Source organism: Hemitrygon akajei, chromosome 27, assembly GCF_048418815.1.
Source record: "Hemitrygon akajei chromosome 27, sHemAka1.3, whole genome shotgun sequence".
Classification (NCBI taxonomy): domain Eukaryota; kingdom Metazoa; phylum Chordata; class Chondrichthyes; order Myliobatiformes; family Dasyatidae; genus Hemitrygon; species Hemitrygon akajei.
The window spans coordinates 13,390,051-13,404,479 of NC_133150.1; the positions used below are offsets into that span (position 1 = coordinate 13,390,051).

General features: G+C 38.4%; 1 protein-coding gene across 6 annotated transcripts in view; it reads right to left on the reverse strand.

Moving 5' to 3' along the window:
- The window catches only part of LOC140717133 (synaptotagmin-B), a 610,226-nt gene that overhangs the window by 220,838 nt on the left and 374,959 nt on the right, over positions 1-14,429 (reverse strand). For 2 of the 6 annotated variants that reach the window (XM_073030385.1, XM_073030388.1), the window contains exon 1: positions 3,192-3,375. The exons of the other annotated variants lie outside the window; for them this stretch is intronic. The gene's annotated coding sequence lies outside the window, so the exon portion shown is untranslated. Of the gene's footprint in view, positions 1-3,191; positions 3,376-14,429 lie in introns of those variants that run through there. 6 annotated transcript variants of the gene reach the window in all.

Below are 14,429 nucleotides of genomic sequence, written 5' to 3' on the forward strand. Positions count from 1 at the left end.
CAACATCAGTAGAATTGGATATGAGGAGATGACACAGCCAACAGCTGAGATTCCTGCAATTGTTTAGCACCAGAAATCAAAGGCAAATTTCTCTGCCTGTGCTATTTTCTCTCCCTACTTTGCTATTAGGATGGATTGAAACCTTTATTTAAAATTTTGTGACTGGACGTTCATAAAAGCTCAGTTATCTTGCGATTGTAACTCTTTTAAGTCAGGTCTGCTGGATTTCCAGCTGAACTTGGCAGGGTAGGCCTTTGCCAAATCATGAACGTCTCGATGGTCTATGATGAGCAGGGGAGTCATGTGACTTTCTACTTATGTTCTGATGACATGTATTACTTGGTTTTCTAACTGATAGACAGAGAGCTCTGAGAGATCTTTTTCATGCGTCCTTTTAAGGGATGAGTGAATGGTAGGAATTATTTGAGCAAAATTGCTGATGTTCTTCATGTCTATCAAGTGGAAGTAAGAGTATAATTAAAGTAGATAAATAAATCCTTGCAACCCATTTAACCATCTTTTAAAATACATAGACAATCTATGACTCTGTGGGCAATTTCCTGCTCGGAACCATGATTAAATCTCAGAGCAATATTTCCTCTCTGATCCACTTCTATCACTCAGAAGCCATTCTCTCCTGTTTAAGATCCATCTATCTGGATCTCTCCCTTCCCCTTACCCCCTCCCCCACTCCGGACTTCCTTTCCTCATGATTCCAGACTGAGCCAAAGTTCTATTTTTTCTCTGGGATCCCATTCGCTCAGACACACCATTCCACACCTCTCAAAAAGGGAAGGACGCTAACAAAGTTCAAAGGAGCCTGGCTTGCTGAAAGGGAAGGCCTTCCAGGGATGCACGTGAAGGGACCATGAAATTAACCTTCTGACAATGAAGCCTGGGCCCAATAGGTGAGCTGACAGGTCTTCACAATATCACAGACAGAGCAATTCTCCTTTAACTATTGGAACAGAGGTCAAAAGGTCTGGCTTTTGAAGGTGCATCAAACAAAGATAGAGAGTGGTAAGTGTCGGCATTTGTGATAAAGTTAGTGTTAAGAATATCATTTCTATTAATATTCTAACAATCCCTTTCTCTGTTATTCCACAAGCAGCAAACATTCCCACCCTCATGATATTACCGCTTACAGAAACTTGGAGTGAAAGTATACTGAAGATTCCAATCACAAGGAGACTGTCCTTAGTTACCACAGGTGGAAATGTATGTCTAAGTATTTTTCCACTTACTCATGAGATAAAAATAAATAACGGCTTCATTGATACAGTAGAGTTGTTCGAATTCTATCTTGGTAGATGATACATTCTTTGATTCAGTGTTGAATATTTTCCCTCAATTATCATTAAATTGAATGATTTGCATCCAGTCCCTTGCATAATGTTTTAGTTTTGGCAAACTACTTATCATTTTACATGAATCCAGAAATGCCTACATTTGTTCAATTAATTTGAGAATATATGCATATAATGTTCATATATTTTTCTCTAACTCTCTGGAAGGAGTGGATATATTTTTCTTCTGATGCCATTAACCTTTAGATGTGTGGATATTCTGGGTTTTCTATGCTTTGGATGAAGTCAACTCAGTAATGAGCCTATCTTGCTTTCAACTGATATTCATTTGTCTAATTGTATTCAAAAATGGGATCCTTGACTAATGGGAGCCAAAAGAGAGCTTTCATGGGGAATGGTGTCCTGCACAAATCTTGTCTTGGCTGTATTCCTCATTATTTTCCTTATTATCCCAACTCTTGACAAAGTAGAGAGCAGCTGGGCATAGGCCATGGAATTATGCAGAAGTTTCCCAATTTAGTCCTGAAGCTCGGTGTCATTTACCAACTACATCACTGAGGAAACCACTTGGAGAAGTTAAAGAATCCAGCTGAATCCTTTATTATTTCAAAATGCCTTATCATAGTCTCATGTAATTAATGAATCTCTTTGGGAGTGCAGTCTCTCTCATGAAGACAAAAACAGTAAGTCTGCACACCACAAAATCCCCCAAACTGCAATGTGCTGAATGAGAGTCCAGATACATTGGCTGATCCCAGAAGAAGACCAGTAAATCATTAACATCTCTTCCTATAGATAGATTACGCCAACAGCTCACCTAATATAATACTACATCATGCACACATGTCCTAGGGAACGGCCTGAACTCACTACCTTCTGGTTCGCTGAGCAGAGTACATTCACTAAGACAAACTGGTCCTCATAATGTCACCTAAAATGAATTCTATTTGGTGGATCATTTTGAAAGACATTTTCAGGATATTAAATTATTTGCATTGAAGACCTGTTACAAATGAGAATTACACTGTTACAAATTTATGCTTTTATTTGGAATTTGTCTCTGATGTATTTGATAGCAGAAGTTTATGAGCTGGTGTAATGAAAAATACAGTTTTAGAATTTAGAGGTACAAATGAACGAGAAAGAAATTTAAAAGCTGTAGACCTTGCTCAGAGTTAATGAAAACATCCATTTTAGGGAAACATTTGGTAAACATCAAACCCATCCTCAAACACTGCATGGTCTTTGATTAATGGGAACCCATAGGGTGTTTCCATTAAGAGCATGTAGAGCATTGCGGGGGATATTGTCTAATTTTTTTATGCTTTCTTTTAAATGCAGGCAAGTCTTGGGAGTCTGCTGAGATAGGCATTATACATTTTAGCACTATGGTACAGGACTAAAGTACATGTGCATTTTGAGACCACTGCAGTATCAATCTTTCAAGTTTCTTTCCTCATTTAAGAGCAAAAATCACTTACATTTCCTGCAATCTCCATCCAGGATCACATGCTATTTCTTGAAAAGATTCTCTGTGCTATTGTATATGATAAATACAGCTGAACTGGGAATAAAATTGTAGACTCATTCCTATTGTGGTATTAAACCAGACCACGACTGTTAGGTTAACTGAGCAGTCAGGAAAGATCGTACACAAAAATTTAACTCTTTTAAAAATCCTATTTGCAGATCCATTAGAGATAACAATTACAGAAGCATATATTTATGGAATACAAACATCCATTAACAATAATCTGCTATTCTTCCCAGCTTTTAAAAATGGAAAGGATGTGTTTTATTCTCACATTCAATAAAGTTGGTTGCTGAGTGAAATTAAAAGGCAATTTTCAGCAAAGCAGAAAATAATCAGAGAAATACTCTTACCACTTATCTGATGTAATAAATTTGCCAGTTGTTTCCTTCAGAAGTTTAATAACCAATCCTTTTGCTATCGGTTGCTTCCTGCAGTCCCCTTTCCTGTGTGCAATTCGGTTGTCTATCAAGCACTACCCGCAATAGTACACATGCGGCTCTCTGCCTTCCTGTTTGCGATGCTGCTCACACAGACCTGCATGCAGAGATGACAGGCGTGGACGCACATTCAAGGGCATTCCCCAGGAATCAATATGCAAATCCTTCCCTCGAGATTGGCTCTGCTACACTCAGACCTGTGTGCGAACTTCAGGCATAAATCAAATATCATATCCTAGCATAGATGCAAAAGAACTCAACTCCAGTTCTAAAATGCTGAGAAGTTTTAATATTTTGCCTTACGTTAAATGATCAGAAGAATCAGATCAATGCCATTTAAAAATATAAAAGCATTCACAACCTTCACAACTTAAAAAATTCCTTTTTAATTATTTAAACATTTGAATATTTAATACAAAAATGCTACTAACTGATGCTGAAGCATCCATTTTAGAAGGAGAATTAATTCCTTCACTTTGTATAATATTCCCATCATTTAACATACCCTGGTTCTCACGATTCGTGACTTTGAGCTTACATGTTAATTAGCAATATCTTCATTCTCCCACTTTGTCCTAGAGACCATCTATACACTTGTACAGTCAAACTACCTCACTAGAACTTACAAGCTATTTTCTAATGATCCTCTGGGTAAAGTTCCTCAGTACTGCAAAACTGAGGCACATAAATAAATTGCCTTATTCAATCTATGACCATTGCTTAGTTAAACATTTTCAACCAAGTCATGTCTATTTCACAATCAAATAACTGCTCGCATTCACTCAGAAATGAAGAATCACCTTTAAGACACTAACAGTTGAGATGTTCATTACATTATCTAAATTTTGGGAGGGTGCAATCATTTGAACCAAGCTCTTTCCAAGAGAACTCGCAGATGATTAACTCTCTCAGATACTGCCAGTAACTGTGATAAATCATGAGATGTTTTTTTTAAACCAGCTGTAAAAGTCCGAGGTGCAATGCATACCTAATTACAAAGAAACAAAGGAAAATAAAAGTAGGAGTCAGCCATTTATCCTTTGGAATCTACTTCAACATTCATTACGATCATTGTTGTCCCTCTGTCAAACAACATGTCCTCACTCTCTCCCTAAACATCTTGATATTTTGTATGTATCCCCTTATTAAATGTACTCTACAGTAGAAACTTCTGCAGGCACACCACCCTCTGTGTGAAGAAATTTCTCCTCACCTCAGTTCTCAATGACTCTCCCAATACCTTAAGACTGTGACCCTCTTGTTCTAGATCCTTCAGCTAGGGAAATCATCCTCCCTACAAACAATATGTTGATCCTTCTCAGAATATTGTACAGTTAAAAGATATCCCTCACTTTTCTAAACTCTCATGAATACAGGCCAAATGAATCGAATCGCTACACCTATGACCATCCTGCCATCTCAGGAATCTCTTTGGTGAGCCTTCATTGAACTCCCTGCACAGCAGATATATATTTCCTTAGGTAAGGAGTCCAAACCAGCAGATAATGTTCTAGGTGTGGTCTCACCAAGTCTCAGTATAATTGTTCCTCAGGCTGAAACTTCAGACAATGAAGGCTAGTATACCACTTGCCCTTGTCACTGCGTGCTGCACCTGCATGTTTTCCTGCAGTGATTTCTGTGTGGGTACAGGGATTCCCCTGCCATTACCATTCCTCCTCTCTTACCATTTACATAGCCCTTCTCTCTTTCCTGTTGGTGGATAATTTCATGTTCATCTATTATTTTGCATCCACCATGGATTTCCCACTTACACAACTCGTCTAAATCATCATGAAGCTTCTTCACATTTCTATTACAATTATAATTCCACCCGGTGTCACATCATCCGCAAACTTTGAAATATTGCATTGCATTTGCTCATCAAACTCAGTGACATACATTTGAAAAGTTGTTGCCCAAGCACCAATCTCTGTGGTATCCCATTTGGTATCACTTGCAACTCCAAGAAAGACCCATTTATTCCTACTCTGTTTTCTGTCTGTCAAACAGTTCTTGATCTTCCAACCAGTCTTATGTGAAAATGGCAAAAAATCCATTCAGTGGCCACTTTATTAGGTGCTGCCTGTACCTAACAAAGTGGCCACTGAATGTATGTTTGTGGTTGTCTGCTGCTGTATCCCATCTACTTCATGGTTTGATGTGTTATGTGTTCAGAGATGCTCTACTGCACAGTACTGTTGCAATGTGTGGTTATTGCCTTCATGGCAGCTTGACATCACATTTCTTCCCTATTCCAATGTTTGGCCTGAACAACAACTGAGCCTATAGACCATGTCTGTATACTTTTATGCATTGTGCTGCTGCCACATGATTGGCTGATAAGATATTTGCATTAACAAGCAGATGTACAGGTGTACCTAATAAAGTGGCCACAGAATGTAAATGCCAATTATCTCTGAAACCAAGATCTTGTTGCTTGCTTCAAAGGTTTCTAGCTGGTGCATTCGAACTGCTCAAGGACTATTTGATCTGTCTGCTGATATAACAATCTTCACAGGTATAAGAACATGCATATTTCAGTGAAACTCATTTAGATCAATAACAACATAAAAAGTTGAACATTTTTGAAGACAACTTACTTTAGAAACTGTTTTGCTAGTTTGCATAAAGCATTTTTATTATCATGGAGTCTTATTCAAGGATAGTCAATATTTGTATCATCATAAATATCATGGATCTTAAATATACTATATATTTGTAATCTAATAAAAGAAATTTATTTAAAAGAGAAAGTCATGCTGCTTCTATCAAAAGAAAGATTTCAATATCACCAACAGCTCCAAATACTACCTTGGAAGCTTTCTTGAAGGCAATGACATACATATATTTTTTAAAAAATGAATACTTTCCCAATAACGTTTTGCAGAACATAACTGAGATCCCTTTATACAAATGCAATGAAATCTGTGGGCCTACAAATTCTAAGTATCTTCCTTGATAGAATTGAACATAATGCATCATTTGACATTTTGCTACTGCATCCTCTCAGCATCTGGCAAGGTAACATGCTGAACTGCCCAGGCATGTGTATTGCTGTGCACTGGCAATGGGGTGAGAAACAAGAAATGCATTGATGCATATCCAAATAGCACGGACCACACATACACTATGTACCTTCACAATTAGTGTGTGGTCTGCTGTGGCAGGACTTAAAATGATTTGCAGATCTCAACCCATGGGATTTCATGCTGGGCACCATCTACATATAGGCAGGCTCTCAAAATTCCCTTGTTGTTTCTCTCCCTTCAGCTACTGGACCAAGCACCACTATATCCAAACTCAAATCAGCTTCCCACCCCAACAGATCCTGAAAACGATCAGCATTCCAATCCAAATGTGACTCAGACCTTCCTGATAATCATTACTCCTCATTTGACACCTCAACCCCAACACTGAGGACCCGAAGTCCCAATTCTGCTCGATCAGTGCCTAAGTCATCCCTCATTCTAACCGACAACCCAGCCCAATTCTCAATAAAGGACTGCCAATCTACGAGCTTCCTGTCACTCACTCCAGGAAAACTCTTTAGCTGCATTAACTGCAGACTCTTGGGCCTGTTCCAGTAGAATTTTGTCAAACTGGCTCTTGTACAAAATGAACATTGCTTCCCAGTCACTTTGTCTGCAATGACCAACTCCTGGGCCAACTCTAGGCCAATCTTTAGGGTTGGTGAGTGACACCAACCCTAAACCTTCTCTGCTGTAATTTGATATGTAAAGGAAAATGCTTATTTGTACAGGACTCTCTGCAATCATGGTGAACCCCAAAATTCATCCTCATCCGTGTGTTTACAGTTGAAGTATGGAAAGTACGCTCTGGAAAAGGGCAGCAGACAACTGGCAGCCACAAACTGTCATTCAGCTAATGATTAAATACCAGTGGGCATGGGGATGGGGAGTGAAATTGGTCCATGTCAGAGGCACAGAAAAGATTCATGTTGATTTCTGTCTAATTCACAACTTAGTTTCTTTCACATTGCCTCAATGCAAAAGGAAGTTGCATGCAATATACACAAGATAATGATTCACTACTGGTGACAACCTACTTTATTGCAATCTGTTAAGTGTATTTCTTCTCTTGTTTATGAAGCAGAAGGATGAAAGACAGGGCTCCTATTAATGTGGCTTTCTAGCCAGACTCCAGCACAGCCATTAAGCTGCATTAATTCCGAGGAATGGAAAAGGCTACAAAAAGAGGTTGATACAGCCCACTCCATCACAGGCAAAGTCCTTCCCACCAATGAGTACAGTCACGTGAGGTAATGTCACAAAAAAGTAACATTCATCATCAGAGACCCCGACTATCCAGGCAATACACTTTTCTCAGTACAACCTTTGGACAGGAGAATCAGGAGATGGAGGTTCCACACCACTAGGTTCAGGGGCAGTTATTACTGTACAACCATCAGGCTCCTGAATTGGGTGTTGATATCTTCATTCATCACTCCTCTGAAATGATTCTACAAACTACAGACTCACTTTCATGGACTCTTGCCTCTCATGTCCTCAGTATTATGCTTTATTTGCACAATCTGCCTCCTTTTGTACATTGGCATTCTGCCAGTCTGTGCCTGTTCTTGTATAATTTTTAGTTCATGTGTTTCTTTTTACCTGCAAATGCCTGCTAGAAGATAAATGTCAAGGTAGTATATGCTAACCTGTGCATACTTTGATAATACATTTATTTTGAAATTTGAGCTCTGATTGGCTGATACAACATTCCTAAATTGATCAACATAGCCCCTTATCTTTAGCTCAAACTCAAACGTGCTGAAAGCAGAACAGATGGCTCTTACAGAACTGCTCAAATGAAATGCTTACACTTAGCAGTAAAAATCTTAACCAGGGCGTTACAATTATAACAGTAACAATATTTTTTAAGGAATCTTGAAACTGCTATCTGAAAATTAAGTAGTATCTGAGAATCAAGGGCCATAAAGGAAAGTGAGTCTTGTTGGTGAGCGTAGTGAGTGCAATGGGAGTGACCCCAATGTTGAGGAAAATGGGAGGAGGGTCTGTTGCTTCTGAATGGTGGTTGGGTTCTCTGGTCATCAATCATGTGGACAGAGGTGGGCGAATGAGTGAAGGGTTTATAGGGACATTTGAGAATTATTGGTGTTTCGAGGATTGTGACTGGCAGTCAGATATGGTGGGGATGGCGGGCCGCTTTCAAGTGAGTGGGATGGTTCACTGTAAGTAGTCAGTGCTGCAGTAAGGGATGTAGTACGAGAGACTGGTACCCAGAAGGACTCAGCCAAAAGATCAACTGTAGGGTGAAAGATTGCTGAACAGGGCCAGGTGATAGTTATTAGCAAAGAGCTGACTGTGAGTCAGTACCATCGAAGTATGGGGATGGAGACCAGAAAAAATGCTGGCAAGTAAATAACACAAAGAGATTCTCCCTGGGTTAGGTTCTCCGCACCGAATTGTGTCTTGTTCAATGAGGCCTCGGCCCTCCTCACTACAAAAATACAACAAAATACAAACCTGTTTATGTTGAGATTGGCAAATACTAAATTCTTTGGATTAACATAATCAAACTTTCCCTGCAATGCTCTAAATCAGGGGTTCCCAACGTGGGACCACAGACCCCTTGCTTACTGGTATTGGTCTTTGACATAAAAGAAGTTGGAAACCCTTGCTCCAAATGAAGATTGTAATAGGAATAGCATCCTGATGTGCCTGTCCAATGTGAAAAGCAATCCACACACATGTGAGCCTATTTTATCACAATCAAATTTCAAATTTCAAATGTGTTGTGATTTGACTCCAAAATTGCATATAATTTTGTACACCAGAAATGTTGATTTTCATTCATGTATCACTGAGGAAGGCAACAATATATACTAAGAATCTTGGTAATTTTTTTATCAATAAATTATCCTATCACAAGTATGTAGTAGTAAGTATGTAAGTCAGATCACGTGGGGTGACTTTGATGTCTTTACCAATCTATATATTCTTGGGAACAAGGTCAGACCAAAACTGAAGTGAGAAACTTCCTCCTGCTTTCCTGCTGTGTTCTCTTTTAGTGCAGTTTTAGAATGGACTACACAACAGAGGCACTAGTCTCTCTCTGATCACAGGCAGAAGCCTATTACTCTCAGCAAAGTTTTATCTAATGCTGTACAAGGGACTGGAATACAGATTTGACTTGAAACTGTTGTGTGATTCTTGGACACCTTTATCATCAACAGGAAATGAATGGTATTAGACAAACCAGCAACAAATTAATAGATTTATTCCTGGGTTTATTTCTGAAGGAATGTAACTGAAAATCAAGAAAAAAGTTATATTAAATATATGTAGAACCTTGGTGAAACCACAGGTGGAACGTCACCCAACTGCTCCAAACTGAACCAATTTTCATTGCAGTTGGAAGGGAGAAATAAAGCTCAGACAGGTTCTGCAGTGAGAGGGAAGTCAGTTCTTGGGAATTGGAGGCCAAAGCCAAGCTCAGTATCACACCAATGAAAACCCTGAGATGATAGGGTTAATTACTGACTTAGCAAAATTCTTGAGGCGAATGAATTTCTTGATGACAGGAAGTTTTGCCTAAAGTTAACATCTGCTTGTAAACATGTAACAGCTCTTCAAATGTCAGAAGAAACCAAAAGGAAACAACCTATTTTATTATATCTTGTAATATTTATAAGAACTGTGAAAGAAACAGAGACCTGATTTCAGAAAATAAATTATTGGCTGGACTTGCATGCTGGTATCTTGTAACAGCAGTGAGAAAAATGTGAAGCTTATTCCGTAAAAATAATGTAACTATTTTTCTCATTAAGGAAGAAACTGAAAACACTTAGATTTATGAAGCACAATAGCACTGCAAATTATTCTTCCTGCCAATATTTTCATTACTGTAATTAGAAACAGAAAGTTAGCAGAACCTCAAACCTAAGTAAGCTACTTTAATTAAATTAGTTTCCTGAAATGGCAATGATTTAAATCACAGACCATAAATTCTGAGGTTGATTGGAAAACTTGATTGTTTCTGGATGCAAAATAGTTTCTGTTAAAGGCAAGAAGTAATCTGTTTCTGAGTTAACCTGTGCTGAAAGACTCTGACAGTAAAAAAAAACTGATTCTGTTCTGTCAAATGAAGTTCTGTCCTTGTAATGTCACAAGCTTGAAGGGAAGGACACTTTATTCAAAACCTTATGTGGAAAATACAGACTGAAATAAAATGTGGCACCCAAAGATTGAGCTATCTACTAATTAAATGATGAGTGAATAGTATAATATACACAACAGGATACAATAATGTCACTAGCAGTAGGAAATAATATTTCAAGAGCATTCATCTAGGACACAAATCTGTCAAAATAATTAATTGCTGTTTAGGCTGGTCTCTTTGTACATTTTTCATTGAATCTTTGCAAGACAAAGTTTTACTTTAGTTAGTGCAAACAAAAGTTTTTTATTGTAATAATTTTATTAATAAGCATTAATCTTACACTACAAAATAAATTCAATGACAAAGACCACAGCGAATAGCATTTTTTCTCAATATGGCAACAAAGAATAAATTAAATTACACTATTTTACCACTTTTTATCCAAAATAAAGTTTATAACAAAACAAGTGCTCTAAGTAATGGAGCTCATGTTGTTTTGATTTTATCAACAGGGAGAATGAAATGTAAGTGTTTATTCATTATGTGCCATGTTGTACGATGTGTGCAATCATGGTCTTCTCACGATCGTGATTGTTCTTGGCAAAGTTTTCTACATAAGTGGTTTTCCTTTGCCTTCTTTTGGGCAGTGTCTTTACAAGAATGGGTGATTACAGCCATTATAAGTACTCTTCAGAGACTGTTTGCCTGCAGTCAGTGGTCGCATAACCAGGACCGGCTGCTCATATGACCATCCACCACCTGCTCCCATGGTTTCATGTGTCCCTAATTGGGAGGCTAAGCCGGTGCCACACCTTGCCCAAAGTGACATGCAAGCTACAGCGGAGGAAAGGAAGGCTTTACACCTTCTTTGCTTGAGACTTATCTCCATCCTGGCACCCAGCCATACACATACATACATACACAGGACATAATAAGAGAAAGCATTTCAGTGCAGGGAAATACTACAATGAGCTTCTGAATCACTAATTGATTATTGTTAGATTGTCATGCACAAAGATTTCACATACCAGTGGGAAAAAGAAAATTTATGATTGTTATGAAGACTAATTTCATAAAATATGCAGGGCCAGAGGTTCAACCCCAATCTCTCTCCATTGCATGTTTTCCTCCGTATTGTATTTCCAGTCAATACTTTCAGAAGATTAAATGAATGCTGCACTTTAAAGTGGCATGCTTGGGTGAAGGTCCTTGTTGTAATCATTGTCTGTCTTTTCATTGCAGTTACAAAACCAATACTCTCACCCAGCTTATCCCCCATCCTTCCATGGAGTTTATTATTGCTTGTGATCATTGTTTGTGATGTGGGCTAGGGGTGAACTGCAGAGGATATGGTTCAGCTCATCCAGGGGAAAACTGGTGGGGCTGTCCTATACAGTTTATAGGGTGTCCTATATAGTTTAAGAATAAGGGGTAGGTCATTTAGAACAGAATTGAGGAAAAACTTTTTCACCCAGAGAGTTGTGGATCTGTGGAATAGAGCTCTTAAAGATAGCAGAGTCAAGGGATTTGGGGAGAAGGCAGGAATGGGGTACTGATTGTAGATGATCAACCATGATCACAGTGAATGGCGGTGCTGGCTCGAAGGGCCAAATGGCCTACTCCGGCACCTATTGTCTATTGTCTACGGTATACAAATTTTTACACTGCATTTAAAATTAATTTAATTGAAATTCTTATGATTTAATTCTAACGTACAGCAATAGATAAATTCTGAAGAATGTGCCATTATTGATTTTTCTTCTAATTTTTTTTCTGTTTTATACTGATATTTTCCTCTATTTGTTCTAGTAAATCTGGATTTGAATGGATTCTTGACACTTCAGTCTTTGTTAATTTGTTGACCAATTACACAAGTCAATCATGAGATTACTAAGAGTTAGCACCACAGTCTTGTAATTGCTATTCTTAATTGTTCATGGATAGCCTTGGTAGCATTGTTACGCCCCTGACATCAGTGGAAAGCTGTAACTAACCTGGAAACAGAAGGAAAGTTCAGCAATGCCTTGCACTAAAATGTACATTCTATTTATAGATTTCAAATACATTGATAGTTGACATCAAAAACATAAAGAAAAAGGACAGTCCATTACAGACCGTCCAATCAAAATCTAATTAAATCTGTCTTAAATTAATGTCAGGTACAAGTATTTATCACTGAAATGCTTTACAGATTGCTCCCCCGCATAATCAACCAAACATTCTCTCACTATGCCTGATTTAATCAATATTGATAAAATAAATGACCTGGTAAATTGATTGTTGCATTTCCTACATTAAAACAGCAACTATACATCAAATGTGCTTCATTAATGCTTACAATTGATGTCTAGAATGAGGAGGCATATTTTAAGGCAGAGATACTGAGGAATTTCTTTTCTCAAATGATGATGAGTGTTTAGAACCCTGTCCCACAGTGGAGACAATCATAGTGTATATTAAAGACAGAGGTAGACAGATTTTTGATCATGGAGTCCTGGGAGGAGGGTGGAGTTAGATCATTAGATCACATTTAGATCAGTGACAATGTTACAGAATGATGGAATAAACATGAAGGTCCATAAGGGCTAAATGTCCTCTTATTCCTTATGATTATTGTCTGCAAATTGTGTTGGGATGTCCTGACTTTACAGTAATGTGCGGAAGTCTTAGGTGCATGTAAAAAGAAGTCTGTAAAGCGAAGATGCGTTAAAAAACAATAAAATGAAGCTCTTCCAATTGTAACAATAAGCAGTAAACAGGGAAAAACTAAACCAAATCAATACTTCTTGTGACCACCCTTTGTCTTTCAAACTGCATCAATTCTCTAAGGTTCACTGTTGAGTAGTTTTGTGGCTGGTAGGTTGTTCCAAGCATCTTGGAGAACTTGACACAGTTCTTCTACAGACATTGGCTGTGTTGCATGTTTCTGTCTCTCCAGATAATCCCAGACAGCCTCGATGATGTTGAGATCAGGGCTCTATGGCTGCCATACCATCTGAGACCATATAAAAAGTCTAGGGCACCTAAGACTTGCATTTTCTTTCTTCCATGAGCAGTAATACTTACATTAGTGATTTCCAACTCCTCCCATGCTGAACACATTTTGTGAAATAGAACAGACTTTAATGGTCTTAATTAAACAAATTTATCATTACCAGTAAAGTTTGTATCATGATTAGATTATCTTTCTGAACCAATTGGATTGCCAATTGTTCCTGATGTTTATATTAAAAGGGCTGTGTTTATAAATTTTGAGGTTTTGAAAGGCAACAAAATTGAGAGTTAATTATCTGTTGTGTACCTGATTAGCTCCAAGTGATTTTATAATGGATTTGGAGTAGGTCAGGCAACTAATAACAATGGTGTACTTTTAACTGTGAATCTGAATGTTACCTTGCATGCCATGGTATTCTTCCAGAGATCAGCTGGAAAGAAATGCTGTATTTTGCAGTTGGCTGCTCATAAGTGAAGGATATTGTTGCCTTGTTTTCAAGGACTTCAAAGCTTCCTTCATTGAGTCCAAGCTGAATGGGTCTAAGTCTCTGGTGGATTTTCACAGATGTGGGGTGTAATTGACTGCATGCCTCTGGCTCCCAGTACACTGTTTACGAGTCTGAAAGGGTTCCACTCCATTAATGTTCAGGTGGTCTGGACACAGAAGTATAAAAAAGCTGTGCATGTGATTGTGAAATGCTCAGGGAGCTGCCCACCTGCACTGACCTACTCAGATGTCCAAGCAGATTTAAGGTTGGAGACAAGTGATAACAATTTAAAACACGTCCGCTAAGCTACCTGTGCACAAGAAATGTCAGGCAGCAAACTACTGAAGTGCTGAGCATACACCAGGTGCCTTGACTGTTGTGGAGCTGTCTCTCGAGCTGTACCTACCTGTTTTTGTAGAATGGCAGGGGTTCAACTATGCTTGCCATAAAATTGTGCAGTGGGGATTGATAGTCAGACAGCATTCGGACAGGTCTTTTGATCCACCATTTCCATGCAGTCCATCTA